We start from the raw sequence: 14,551 nt of genomic DNA, 5'->3' as shown, positions 1-14,551 counted from the left end.
AAACACACGTGGACTTCTACTTTTGCACTTTTGGCACCGAATAATTAACCTAAGGTTCAACTTACACCTATACTAAGGTTCAAGTCTCCTCTCACCCTCTCACTAATTAATTAATAGCAAAAACGAATTTGGAACCATATTTGGATGTTAAGAAGAGATATTTTTAATAATTAAAAAAATAAAGAGGGAGAAACTCTGGTGGCCTTTTTTCCCCTCCTTCCCCACAGTCACCCACTCTAAATGTCTGCAGAACTACCGGTGTCGCGTATGCATCCTTCGCCTTCTTTTGCTTGCTACACTACCTGCTTTCTCTTTGCTTGGTTGTGTTGCACAGAGTTGGAGTCGTTGTCTTTTTGGTTATTGTTTTAGCTATGCTATACGGAGCCCTTCTTCTTGGTAGCCGCGTAGCATGACTTGAAAGGGAGGAAAGAAAATTGGCTGCTAGCACTGCGCCGCTGTGGGGAAGAAAGAAAGAGGAAGAAAAAAATACTAGATTCTTGTGATGTTGCCGCCGCTGTGGAGAGGAAGAAGCTTTTTCTTTAAAAAAAAAAAGAAAATCCAAAAGGGAAATTTCTCCCATGCTACGTTTAAGCGATTATTCTCCAAATTGGATTGTAGAAACATAGACACCCTCCATTACGGATTTCCTTCTACTGTAGTGATTTAGTAATTGGATTGTTGGGTTCAAACCTCCTTTAGAAGGTGACTCAATCCATATGGTTGGATCATAGAGAGGTTATGGATTTGGGAAAACAAAAATTCAAGAAGAAGGTGGTTTTATGGTTTTTTGCAGAGTGGTTTGCCACCCCCTTTATCCTTTGGTCTTTGCCCCTTGGATAATAGAGTGCAACTCTTCAAAAATCTTTAAATCAAGCTTTCAAGCCTTTAATTCTTGCCTCCATCTTCCTAGATCCTTGTTTTGATACCATTATAACTGATCTAATTTCTAGGAAAATAGAGTTAAAAGAAACTTGCAAGAATTTGATTAAATCAAATCAAATCAAATCAAATAACTCACCAATATTTTAGTGAAAAACAAATAATACTTATCTCACAAAGCACTACTCCAAGATTGGGTGCAATCATCCCCCCTCATGTGTGTGGCCTCTCCCCACACGAGTATTTACGAGATACTTTATTCCAAATTAGGCCATAGCCCCCAAAAATACAAAAAGGTGCTTTTCTTGCACGACATTCTCTTATGCTCAAAATAGAGTGACCATAAATTAAGGCTAGGGTTTAAAGTATATCACGCTTTACAAAATATTAAAGTTTGAGTCTATGCTTGATAAATTAAGGCTTTTTAAATAAATCAAAATGTGCACAAGCTAGCACATGTATATACAAAGCTTGTTTACAAAAATGGTGTGCCAAGTAATAAATATATGTGAATTCTCCTCAATCTTTGGAATCCTCTTCACCTATAAAATAACCAACAATAAATTGGTAAACAAATATTCTATAAGTATACAAACCATAACCACATACTTGTCTGCTCTAGTAGGCGTACGTAACCTAGGAATCAACCTTCCATACAAACCAATTGAAACAAATATTGGGGCCCCAAACATACGCCAATATCCACCAAACGTATTAATATTTATAAAAGCATCACCCATGATATTAACATGATTTTTCTTGACACAGATAATCCACCAACAATCGTCGAATTATCTAAGAAGGTAGAATAATATTTTTAATTGACACTGATTTATCCATTCAAAGATGATAGTAGTTTGTAGAAGGGTCTTGCTATGTCAATGTATAGAAGATCATGAGTCTTTTATAGTAATACAGATGTGTCCCATGAATCATTGGATACCCTTGAAGTTTGTGGGTGGTGGGAGCTCAAGAATCAGCTTCACCTATCATCCATATAAATTTCATGTTTTGAAATGATGTGGCCTAGTATTACCCTATGTTTGACCCAAAATTGAAGTGGGTTACGGGATATTTTAAATAATCATCATTTTTCAAGTACCTTCCTTAGGCAAGCACCAGAGATGAGATTTCCATTTGTAATTGACACAACGGCCATCCATCAAAACCTCTATGAACTCCCTAAGGTATTCCTTGTAGTAGGCTGTGTTAACAATCTAAAAATGGGATTGATCATGGTGATAGACATAGATTAAGCAACATAATTAAGGTAGATTATGCCACACTAAGAACTCCATAAGAGAGAGAGAGAGATATTGCACACTCAACACAAGTTCTATTGCAAATGAACCATACAATGATATAGGCCTTTTAGCCTTATCCCACTTTACATGTCATCATCCATGTGGCATTCCTTTTTCCACTTGGTCAACACTCACACACCATTCAATATTACATGTGGCATTCATACCTTACCACAATATCTTGCACCACTAGGGTGCTTTCACACATACACACAACACCGCGATTACATCTCTCAACACCCCCTCTTAATCAAGGTGTTCCATAACTCACCCATCGGCCCATCAATGTAGCATTGCGTAACCGCAATTGCTACCTCTCATCAACACTCCCCCTCAATGATACATTGGAGTGTCCATCAAATGAACATGTATGTGCGTGTCTACCATCTTTAGACACCAAGTCCATTTTGAGCCGACTCGCTCACAGTGAAAACAATTGAGTCTAATTTGAATGTAGAAGTTCAGGTGGGAACCAACCCATGCGCATGCACCTTGCACATGCATTGCCTATGCACACATCATGACGACAACCATTTTGAGCATCTAGTTGAGCTCGTGTAGGGCAACCCTCATACCAATGTGGGTGATTACAAAATATTCTCGTTTTGAGCTTCAAGCTCGGGTATGGTTATCCATCTCATAATCATGGGTGAAAACAATACAATCATTTTGGTCGAAGCTGGGTAGGACACCAGCTACATCTCAAGAAGAAATATCATATGAACAAGGCTTTAAACTTCACAAATTTGTTTTGGTGTGTGTGAGTCCATCTTTATGTGCTATACCATGTGAATGAACCCTTAGCTCCCTTAAAGTGTTTAAATTAAAGGAAAATATTTTTTTTTAAAAAAATTTCATCCATGAATGCAAACGATAGGTGCGCTAAGGTGGATTTCTATTTCATCTGCCTACGTAGCATCTGCGCGCCTACAGCTGCGCCACTTGTAGCTTTGGGACCCAGTGTGGTTTTCTTCTCCAACACTATTTTCTTGTTGTACCACAACTTCCATGGCAACAAGTTCAGGTGCCTGACTATTACGCAATATCTTCTCCAAGCTTTTCTTACTCCTCCTAGCTTGCTCTTGTGCTTGCAAGCGCTGAATGCATTTGCTTGTCACCTCTTCGTAGGGTGGCTGCCTGCTTTCATAGCCTGCATTAATCAATGGCTGACCTTTCTCAGCGTTTTGGGCACTATCACTCCACCCGGAAACAGTAGCCAGCTACTTCGTACTTGCCTTTCTGCAAGTTTGGGACCCGTTTTCTATAGGTCTTCTTTTCGGCATGCTTGATGCTTTTTGCTCCAGCAATTGTCTTCCTGCTTCTACAAATCTCGCTGCGCTACAATTTTTGCTACTTTCTCTTTCTTTGCTGTTCATGTGTCTCTCTTCCTTTGTGTACTTTCTCGAGCTGTAGCCAAAGCTTTCAAGCCTGGCTCTTCTCTTTTCTCCCTCTACTTGGCTTGTGCAGCTCTTCTTTCCTTGGCTGCTATTGTTTTGTCTCAGCTGCAACATCTCTATAGTAGTTCAATGTGACCACCAATGGGTCACTACTACGAGCTCCCAATGAGCTCTGATGTGCATGCCTTGTTTGTTACATGTAGAAATCTCGAAGGGTGCCTCAAAACAAGCTTCTTGCAACAAGAAGCCCATGGTGCCAAATGCTTTTGTGAAAGCCCCATGACTTCCACCATCATCACCCATCTTCCACCATGAGCGAACTCCATGAGCAATGCCCTTCAAGCATGCTCCATTTATGAGCTACAAATCAGCCCATCACAGCTTGCCACCACTTGACAAGCACGCACCTCCTCTATTCTTTGCTTGCAAAGCAAAGAACCTTGGGATTATTCCATCCCATCAAGCAACCCTTCACACTTGAGCATTCTTCCATGTTGCAATACCCAAATTACGAGGCAAAACATCACAATTTACCTTCTTGAGACTTCTCAATTCTCTTGATGACACCGAAGACTTCATAGTCTTCATACTTGCTGAAATCTCCATTTCAGCTTCTTTGATGATGAGCAGGCTCTCCATGTTGCAAAACTCCCATTTGCAGCTTCTCTTGGGCAGCTTCTATGCAACCTCCTTGTTGCAAATCTCCTCTCAAACATGAGAATGGAATCTCCAAATCTCTCTCAAATCCTCACAAATGCAAATCCAAATGATAATATGAGTGTGCATAATTTTTTTTTCATAATAACTGAAAATAATGTTTAATCAAAGAACTCATAACCAATAAAAAATTATACATAAATATTCACCATGACCAAGAGTCCACTCAAGCTCTGATACCATGTTAACAATCCAAAAATGGGATTGATCATGGCGATAGACATAGATTAAGCAACATAATTAAGGTGGATTATACCACACTAACAACTCCATAAGAGAGAGAGAGATTGCACACTCAACATAATTAAGGTGGATTAAGCAACATAATTAAAGTGGATTATACCACACTAACAACTCTATAAGAGAGAGAGAGAGATTGCACACTCAACACAAGTTCTATTGCATATCACAAATGAACCATACAATGATATAGGCCCTCTAGCCTTATCCCACTTTACATGTCATCATCCATGTGGCATTCCCTTTTCCACTCTTTTGGTCAACACTCACACACCATTCAATATTACATGTGGCATTCATATCTTACCACAATATTTTGCACCTCTAGGGTGCTTTCACACATACACACAACATCGCGATTACATCTCTCAATAGATTGTGCATATGAGTCTTTGAAAAGTGCATGGGAAATTGGATAGGTCAAATGGCTAACTCTGCATAGGTAAGTGCTCCATTCTGGGGTGAATGCAGTATTATGTTGATCATTTGGGACTTTCTACACTGGTTATTACCCAAGAACTCAGCAAGGAAGCTATAGGCCTCCTTGCTCGACTATTCAATAGGTAATGGTCTTTTATCGTGGCTATATTAACCTTTTTGACACACGCCTAAATTTTTTCATTTTTCTTAGGCATAATGAATATTGGGGATAGCCATTCCGTATGCTCTATCTCATAAATGAGAATCAAGCTTCGATGAGTTTGCCAATTTTGCTCTTGGCCATTCTAGAATCTTTTGGGTGCTTCCTTGGATGCAAGAAGCCACTATAAATCTAGAATTGGGAGGAAAGGAAGGTGTCGAGTCCAACTATATCTCTAGATTATCATTCACATAACTTTCAGGCCCGGTGATACATTGTGTTTGGAATGTGTAAGGGTCCTTCGAGTATGGACCTCTTTTATTGTTCCTAGGATCTCGGAGGAAGTGGCTTCAAAGCTTTTATCCTCTTCTCCTAATCCATGTTTGGGTGGTTGCAAGATCAGGGTGCCCAGTTTTGTCCACTACTCAGGCACCCTGTAAACAGTAAAAAAATAGGCATTTGTTTACCTTTACTGGCTAATATCTCCTAGTAAATGAAGGAATTTTGTTTCAAGTTCTTTTGTGTTTGGAACATCATATTCAAAGTTGGAAATATAGTTGCATAATTTGATTAAGCATTAGATAGTCAAAAGTCCTCATTTTCTTAGGTACAAAGTCAATGTATACACCCTGTCCCAAATTTGAACTGATTCCATAAAATGCTAATATCTTTTACATATAAACTCATATGAGATTCCCACTTTGTACCTTAGATCTTCACATAATATGGAGCTTAACTTGATTTTTTGAGAAAATTTTAAGATATTTGTCTATTTTCTTTAAATATTTCAAGGTCTTTAAAGTGTTATAATATTTCAAGGTCTTTAAAGTGTTATAATATACGCCACTTTTTCTACCCACAATAGCTACCACTTAAAATCCTCAATCTTGTAGATCAAAAGAGTGGGTAGATACTGAGACATTAGTAGAATGTGGTGGTTAGTAAAAATTGCAAATCCAATGGTTGGATTTTTAATGATCTCTTTTTCAAAATTCTTCCAGACTATCAGTAGAAGGCTTGCAAATATTAATAATCTAATTAGTAAAATTACATTTTTGATGTGAATCATCTAAACCTATAGGGACTAGTGTACTTGTAATGGTGCATCTATGGAAAAATAAATTGGATCACTCTAAGTATGGAAAGATCATTTGTTTATCATTTCATCATATTTTTGATTAATTAGACTAATTTATATTAATTTAAGTTATATTGGGTTAATTTAAGGACAAGCGTATTTTCTATTATTTGCTTGATCTCATTTTAAGTACCTTGTCCCCCAAAATTTGCTCTCCAAGCATTGTCCTAGTCCAGCAGGGATAAAACTGGACACCCTGATCTTGCAAACGACCTGTTTTGAGTCTCCTTGTGTTGCAGAATGGATCGATTTTTTACCCATTCTTCTCTTGAGCAAAGTGAAAGTGACATGTGCCGTCGGCATCCACTCTGATAGTAGGAACCTGCTTTTACCCTCAATAGGATCAGGCTATTCTGCCAGCTTCTTAAGGAGGTTGCTAGGGTCTATGATTGACTCTTCTTGGTCCATGCCGAGATGAGGATTCAGTTCCTCCTCAGAAGAGGATGAAGAGACGATGTTGGTAGGTTATCCTTGTGTGAACCCTCTTGAACTATCATGCGGTATTTCCTTTATCCTATCTTCTTGGACCTTCCTCTTCCGGTTCTAGGGGCGACTCTAGCATATTCTGAGACTTTATCTCATTGGGTAGGATTTGGGCTGGTCTCTAGTATAGGAAGCTGAAGTTGATCTAGCTTCATGGTGTTCATACTGGTCACAACATTGAGAGGAATCATCTGTATGAGCCCATTCTTGATGCTTGACAAATTAATGCTTGGACTCAATTTATGCTCTTGGGTTAGACTTGGGGGGGACAGATGCTCTTAATGGGAAATCCTTTTACATGTGGTCAATACCACAACCAATGCAGAGTGGTACTAGTGCTTGCAGATTGGTTGTGCTTGCAGATTGGTTGGTACTCAATTTATGCTCTTGGGTTAGACTTGGGGGACGGATGCTCTTAATGGGAAATCCTTTTACATGTGGTCAATACCACAACCAATGTAGAGTGGTACTAGTGGTTGCAAATTGGTTGGTGCGGGTGCTACCATAGCCTTCTTGGTGGGACACTATGTTACCTAGTGAGGTTCCTTGTTAGTGATAGCACTATAGAAGTGACATGCGGGATCCTAAAGCATTAATGTCTCTCACCCTATTGGATTGCACAGTGCGGGTAGACACTACCATCATCTTGAACGTAACGACTTAGGATTTGACTTGGGGGGGACTTTGAGCCTCTAGATATTCTAGGTAGTGCTCCCTCATATTCCCTCTCCTCCCCTTCAGATCTTTCTGTCAGGGTCAATTGGTTCATGAGGGTTACTCTAGGAATGGGTGGTTGTTGTGGCAACACCACTGGGGGCAATAGAGGTAACTTTAAAACCCTTAGCACTCCTTTTTAGGTACGTGAGGTGCATTAGGAAGAATGGGCCTTGTCGGTGGAGCAAGGCAAAGCCAGGTGATGAGCAAGTGGTGGAGCTGGTACCTTTGAGATTGATTCTTGTAGTAATAGCAATAAGTAGTACATGGTTTCCTACCCTCATATAGTATGCACATGAAACCCCTCCTTGTCTAGGTCTTAGGTGGGGGCATTCTGTGCTTGTGTGGTTAGCATGGTAGATCAAACACCAGACCAACTCGCATTTAGAGTATAGATGTGGTTGTCCTATGTTGTCCTTTCTTGACCCAACTTTCCATTGCTCAGTCATTTGTTGCATAAGTGCAACCGCTAGGTTTTCTATGCCTGGTGTGGCATGTGGCTCTTTCCCTTTGTCATCGATCTTTGAAGGCATTGTGCCAAAAGATGCTTCTACTAGTTCGTTTCAAAGAGATTCCTGGAAGAAGTTCCCATGAAGTTATCATCGAAGTCAATGGCACTCCAACATGGTTCAAAGTTTTTATGTTTTTTGAGCACAAGGCATTATGCAAGGTTGAATCAAGGATCCCTTTTAGGAATCTTCCCATTAGCTATTCTCATCAAAGAATATTGAATGGAGATATCTCACTCTGGTGCTATAGTCTTTGATTGATTCTTTCTCTCGCTGCTTGTGTTGACATGGTAAAGTTGATCGACTGGGTTCCATTAGGTTCCCTTATGGAAATACCTAATTGTGAATGCAATCTTCAGGGTGTCAAAATCAACCTTGTCTTCTTGTTTCAGTAATTGCCTCTTGGATTTTTGCAACCTTGCCTCTTTTTTCATTCAATCTTTTTTAGAAATTCTACTTCTTGGACCGTACATTTAGCCTTTTTCTTATCGACCTGCTTATGGGGCACTTGCTCTTCCTTCTTATGGTCTTCTTCTATAATTTTTAACTTCCTAGTGAGTTCTACTTGTAGTTCATTATCATGGCTTTGGATGATTGTGAAGTTACTAAATTTTGTATGCCACAATATTGTTCCTCAGCTCCTCTATCTTTCATCATTTGTGGCTTGCATCAAATTCATCATTATCACGTCATATTTGATAGCTTGAAATAGTTCTTAGAGAGATGATCTTGTTTGTTGTGTAGCTGGGAGCATTAGTGTAACCACATTGGTTTACATTATGCTTGTATGTTCAGTTTGAGGGTTTCATTCCTTTTTTGAATGTAGATGTGGTCTATGTCTCCCAATCATGGACCATTTAGGTCTCTCTTAGGGTCAACCTCCTAGGATGAAGTCATAGGAATTATGATGCTAAGAGAAGTTCATCACCATGATAGAGTTGTGGAAGCTTAGGCCAAAAGTTTTAATTCTCAAATTTTATAATAACCCCATGTGTTTTGATGTGGCTTTGACTATAAAGCTAGTAGTGTCAAGTGATGGTTGCCCCCAATTTTCCCAGCACTGCCTGGTAATGATACTAACTCTTGCCCCTCCATTTAAGATGGTGGTGACTTGGTTATCCTTATATTTCATAGGGAGGATGGCATTCATGTCATCACTTTCAAAGTAGTGGCCCAACTTACTCATTGATACCCCTGGAGAGGCTTGGTGAATTTCCTCTTCCTTAGCGGATTCGTAATCCTTTGACTCATCCAAGGAGTCTTGAATCGGTTGTTCTTCCATTTCCACTTTCAACTTTCCATCCATTTAATCTTTTAAGTCCTTCCATAGGCTTGGAATTCCTTAGAGTTGAGCCAATAGAAACTTGCACTTAGGAGGAAAGGAAGGCAAAGAGTCCATGTCTCTAGGTGTCTGTTCAGTATCACTCACATAACCTTCAAGCTGGTAATGGTGTATGGAATGTTTATATGCCCCGTTGAGTACTCTTTGGTCATTATTATCTAAGAGTTTGAAGGCCATGTCCTCAAAGCTTTTATTCTCATTACCTAATTTCTGATATAAGTTTTCTTAGGTCGTCATGGGATGGATTGGTTCTTTCTCTATTTTTTTCTTTCTACATTGGCATCCTCTCCAATGGTTGGGGCCACTAGAGGTTCAACCTCCATTTGAGCTTGGCAAGATCTTACCAATTCTTGGGCTTCTTCAAGTCTACTTTTTTCCTCAATAGCATTGGGATACTTTGCCAGCTTCTTAGGCAAGTTGCTAGGACAGGCTGGGGATTTACTTCTTCCTCCAAAGAGGATAAAGAGATGTTAGAAACTGTGTCCTCACCCACACGGTCTTCCCCTTGTCCAATTTTCTTGGTTCTTTGTCTTCTAGTATTCTAGCCTATTCTGAAACTTCATTGGCTCTGGTAGGACTCGGGTTGGCTTATGTGCTCTTTGAGTATTGGGTTATCTAGCTTTGTGACTAGCGGATTTCCTTCTATTTTGCATTTTAGTCACAACATTGAGAGGAACCACCCATCCCAAATGCTTAGCAAATTAAGGCTAGTACTTGGTCTATGCTCATAGACTAAACCTAGATTTCATGCTCTTAATGGGAAATCCTTGTAGATGTGGCCAATGCCACATCCTATGGAGAGTGTTGCTAAAGGTTGTGGATTGGTTAGTGTGACTGCCATAGCCTTCTTGTTGATGGGACCACTCCGCCACCCGATGTGACCCCTTAAAGTGATAGCATTGTAATGCTTTTCCCACTAATGCCGCACCGTAATGCTTTTCCCACTAATGCCGTTACTAACATGGAGTTACTCTCTCTCACTAAACAAAAAAAAAAACAAGTCTACTCAAGAACACAATGACCTTGCATCCCCAACAAAAGGAATGAGGGGGGTGAATGTCGAGGAAAGTAGAAAAAGAGTGAAAGAAAGCAAAAGTGTTGGAATAATGAAATAGTAAAAAACAAACATGTGCATTCACAAAGATCTTAACACTTCATCAACATATAAGGAACTCATGTACACAAACACCTGCACCATAGCCTTATCATTGATAGTTGTTCATAGATGTCCAAACTGTACATCTCTGGATGGGGGGCCATGGTGGGTGCAAGCCTTATCAATGATATGGCACATCACTTGGATTCCCTTCAAATGTGCAGGCACCTCTGGACCTTCTTCCATAGTGGTTGGTGTAAGCCTAGTCAATGCTACGATGCACATCAATTGGATTTCCTTCAAATGTGTAGGCACCTCTTAGATCTTTTGTAATACAACACATTTATTCTCTTTATTTCCCTCTTATTTTTGACAATAACTAACATCAAAAAAATATTGCCACCACCAAAGATGTGATGTGCAATGAGGAAGCCTAATCTCTTATATCATCATGAGATATGGAAACCATACATGATATAACCCCAAGAAGAGTCCTCGTATCACAAGCACTTCTATGCAAACACTACCCCATCTACTACAGGCTCAACAAGTACTTCTATGCAAACACTACCCCATCTATAGGCTCAACAAGCTTCCTACCGTAGGGGCCAAAATACATGCCCAAACCACTTATTAAAACCCCAAAGATGAGTCCTTGAATCATACGAACTTCTATGCCAACACTATCCCATGTAGCTTCGATAAGCTTCCTTCCTGCATCAAGGGGCCAAATAAATTATCTCCAACAAGTCCATTGGGTTATCCTTTTCGTAGTGTAAGGCTTATTGCCCAAGTAATGTAGTGCCTGATGGCCTATGAAAAACATGAATTTGTTACCTAAAAGATAATGGCGGCATTTATTTATAGCATAGACCATCGAGAGACCTTTTCTTTTTGTGGTGGTGTCACGGATCTAATTTCTAGGAAAATAGAGTTAAAAGGAGCTTGTAAGAATTTGATTAAATCAAATCAAATAACATATTCAACATATTCAATATTTGAGTGAAAAACAAATAATACTTAGTTCGCAAAGCACGACTCCAAGATTGCGTGCAATCATCCTCCCTCATGTGTGTGGCCTCTCTCCACACATGAGTATTTACGAGATACTTTATTCCAAACTAAGCCACAGCCTCCAAAAATATAGAAAGGTGCTTTTCTTGCACGACACTCTCTTATATTCAAAATAGAGTGCCCATGAATTAAGGCTAGGGTTTAAAGCATATCACGCTTTACAAAATACTAAAGTTCAAGTCTATGCTTGATAATCTAAGGCTTTTCAAATAAATCAAAATGTGCACAAGCTAGCACATGTATATACAAATCTTGTTTACAAAAATGGTGTGCCAAGTAATAAATATATGTGAATTCTCCTCAATCTTCAGAATCCTTTTCACCTATAAAGTAACCAACAATAAATTGGTAAAAAATAATTTATAAGTATATAAACCATAACCACACACATGTTTGCCAGGCGTAAGTAACCCAGGAATCACCCTTCCATACAAACCAACTAAAATAAACATTGGAGGCCCTAAACATACGTTAATATCCACCAAACGTATTAATATTTATAATGGCATCACCCATGATATTAACATGATTTGGCTTGATGAAAAGATGATGCAAGTGTCCCCGAATTATCTAAGAGGGTAGAATAATATTTTTAAGAAGCCTTAAAATATATTCCCATAACATTTCCTCTTGCTTGAGTTTGTAATTTCCCTCAATTGTGGGTTTGTTGAAAAGAACAGAGGATCTTAGGGAAAGCATGAAAATATTTCTCAGGAACCCACTTGCATCTTCTTGAGGATGATTTTGGAAAGTTACTAAATATTTGATATATTGATTTCTAGTATGAGTTGATGTAATCTGATGATCAATGATAGCATTTGGAAGCAAAAATTCTTTCTCACCCGCAATAAGAGGTGGTTCCTCATACACATGATAAGTGGGAAGTGATCCCTTGAAAGCTTTTAACAAACTCACATGAAATGAGGTATGAACTTGCCCAATGAGAAGGTAATTCAAGTTTATATGCAACATCATTAATTTTGTGAATCACCTTAAAAGTAGCGGGAGCATTAGTCAAACCGAATGGCATACCTGAAAATTCATAATGACTAGTTTGGGTTCTAAAGGCAGTCTTGAAGATATCTCCTTTGTCCATTTGAATCTGATGATAACTGGACTTTAGGTCAAATCTTGCTAAAGACTTGAGCTCCCTTAAGCTTATCTAGGAAGTCATCCACTGGAGGTATCAGATATCGATTCTTGACAGTAAAATTGGTAAACAAATATTATATAAGTATACAAACCATAACCACACACATGTTTGCTAGGCATAAGTAACCCAGGAATCACCCTTCCATATACAAGCCAACTGAAACAAATATTAGAGGCCCCAAACATACGTTGATTAATATTTATAATGGCATCACCCATGATATTAACATGATTTGGCTTGACGCGAAGATAATCTAAGCATCCTCGAATTATCTAAGAGGGTAGAATAATATTTTTAAGAGGGCTTAAAATATATTCCCATAACAAGTGGTGTAGTTCTGTTCAGCACCATTTAGTTGGCCAAATGACAAAGCTAACAAGGAAATCCATGTTATTCTCTCCTGGTTGTGCCAATACACAGCAAATTACAAATGTCGAAGCGTAAAATGTGCATGTGGAAGATAATATCCAAATTGGGAGATCTTGGGATTGGTGCACTTGCTAAGGCTTTCTTGAGAGTGTAATAGGCTATTTGACAGTGATTTATCCATTCAAATATGACAGTAGTTTGTATAAGACTCTTGCTATGTCAGTGTATAAGATCACGAGTCTTTTGCACTGACATGTCCCATGAATCGTTGGATACCCTTGAAGTTTGTGGATAGTGGGAGCTCAAGAACCAGCTTCACCTATCATCCATAGAAATACCATGTTTTGAAATGATGTGGCTTAGTATTACCCTATGTCTCACCCAAAATTGAAGTGGACTAAGGGATATTCTATATAATCATCATTTTTCAAGTACCTTCCTCAGGCACCAGAGATGAGCTTTCCATTTGGAATTGACACAAGGGCCAGCCATGAAAACCTCTATGACCTCCCTAAGGTATTTCTTGTAGTAGGCTGTACATGTGAGCGTTTGGAAAGTGCATGGGGCATTGGATAGGCCAAATGGCATAACTCTATATAGGTTAGTGCCCCATTCTAGGGTGAATGCAGTATTATGTTGATTGTTTGGGTCTTTCTCCACTGGTTATAACCCAAGAACCCAACAAGGAAGCTATAGGCCTCCTTGCCTGACTACTCAATAGGTAATGGTCTTTTATCGTGGCTATATTAACCTTTTTGACACATGCTTGAATCTTTCCATTTTTCTTACGCACAATGACTATTGGGGATAGCCATTCTGTATGCTCTATCTCATAAAAATGAATCCAGCTTCGATGAATTTGCCAATTTTGTGGCCATTCTAGAATATTTTGGGTGCTTCCTTGCAAAGCAAGAAGCTAACATAAATCTAGACTTGGGAGGAAAAAAAGGTGGTGAGTCCAACTATATCTCCTCTAGGGGGTATGAACATTATCATTCACATAACTTTTAGGCCTGGTGATACATTATGTATGGAATGTGTAAGGGCCCTTTGAGTATGGACCTCTTTTAATATTTCCTAGGATCTTGGAGAGGTAGTGGGTTCAAAGCTTTTATCCTCTTCTCCTAATCCATGATTGAGTCTCCTTGTGTTGTAGAATGGACTGGTTCTTCTCTTGAGCAAAGTGAAAGTGACATGTGCCATCGGCATCCACTCTGATAGTAGGAACCTGCTTTTTTCATCAATGTATCAGGCTATTCTGCTAGCTTCTTAAGGAGGTTGCTAGGGTCTATGGGTGGCTCTTCTTGGTTCATGCCCCGGGCCGAGGATTCACTTCCTCCTTAGAAGAGGATGAAGAGACAATGTTGGTAGGTTGTATCCTTGTGTAAACCCTCTTGAACTATCACACGGTCTTTCCCTTATCCTATCTTCTTGGACCTTCCTCTTCTGGTTCTAGGGGTGACTCTAGAATATTTTGAGACTATATCTCATTGGGTAGGATTTGGGCTGGTCTGTTAGTACAGGAAGTTGAAGCTTGTGTAGCTTCATGGTTGTCC

This window comes from Cibotium barometz, chromosome 18, assembly GCF_041138505.1.
Source record: "Cibotium barometz isolate CiBa-2024 chromosome 18, ASM4113850v1, whole genome shotgun sequence".
Classification (NCBI taxonomy): Eukaryota; Viridiplantae; Streptophyta; class Polypodiopsida; order Cyatheales; family Cibotiaceae; genus Cibotium; species Cibotium barometz.
Note: the sequence above shows the minus strand (reverse complement) of the source record.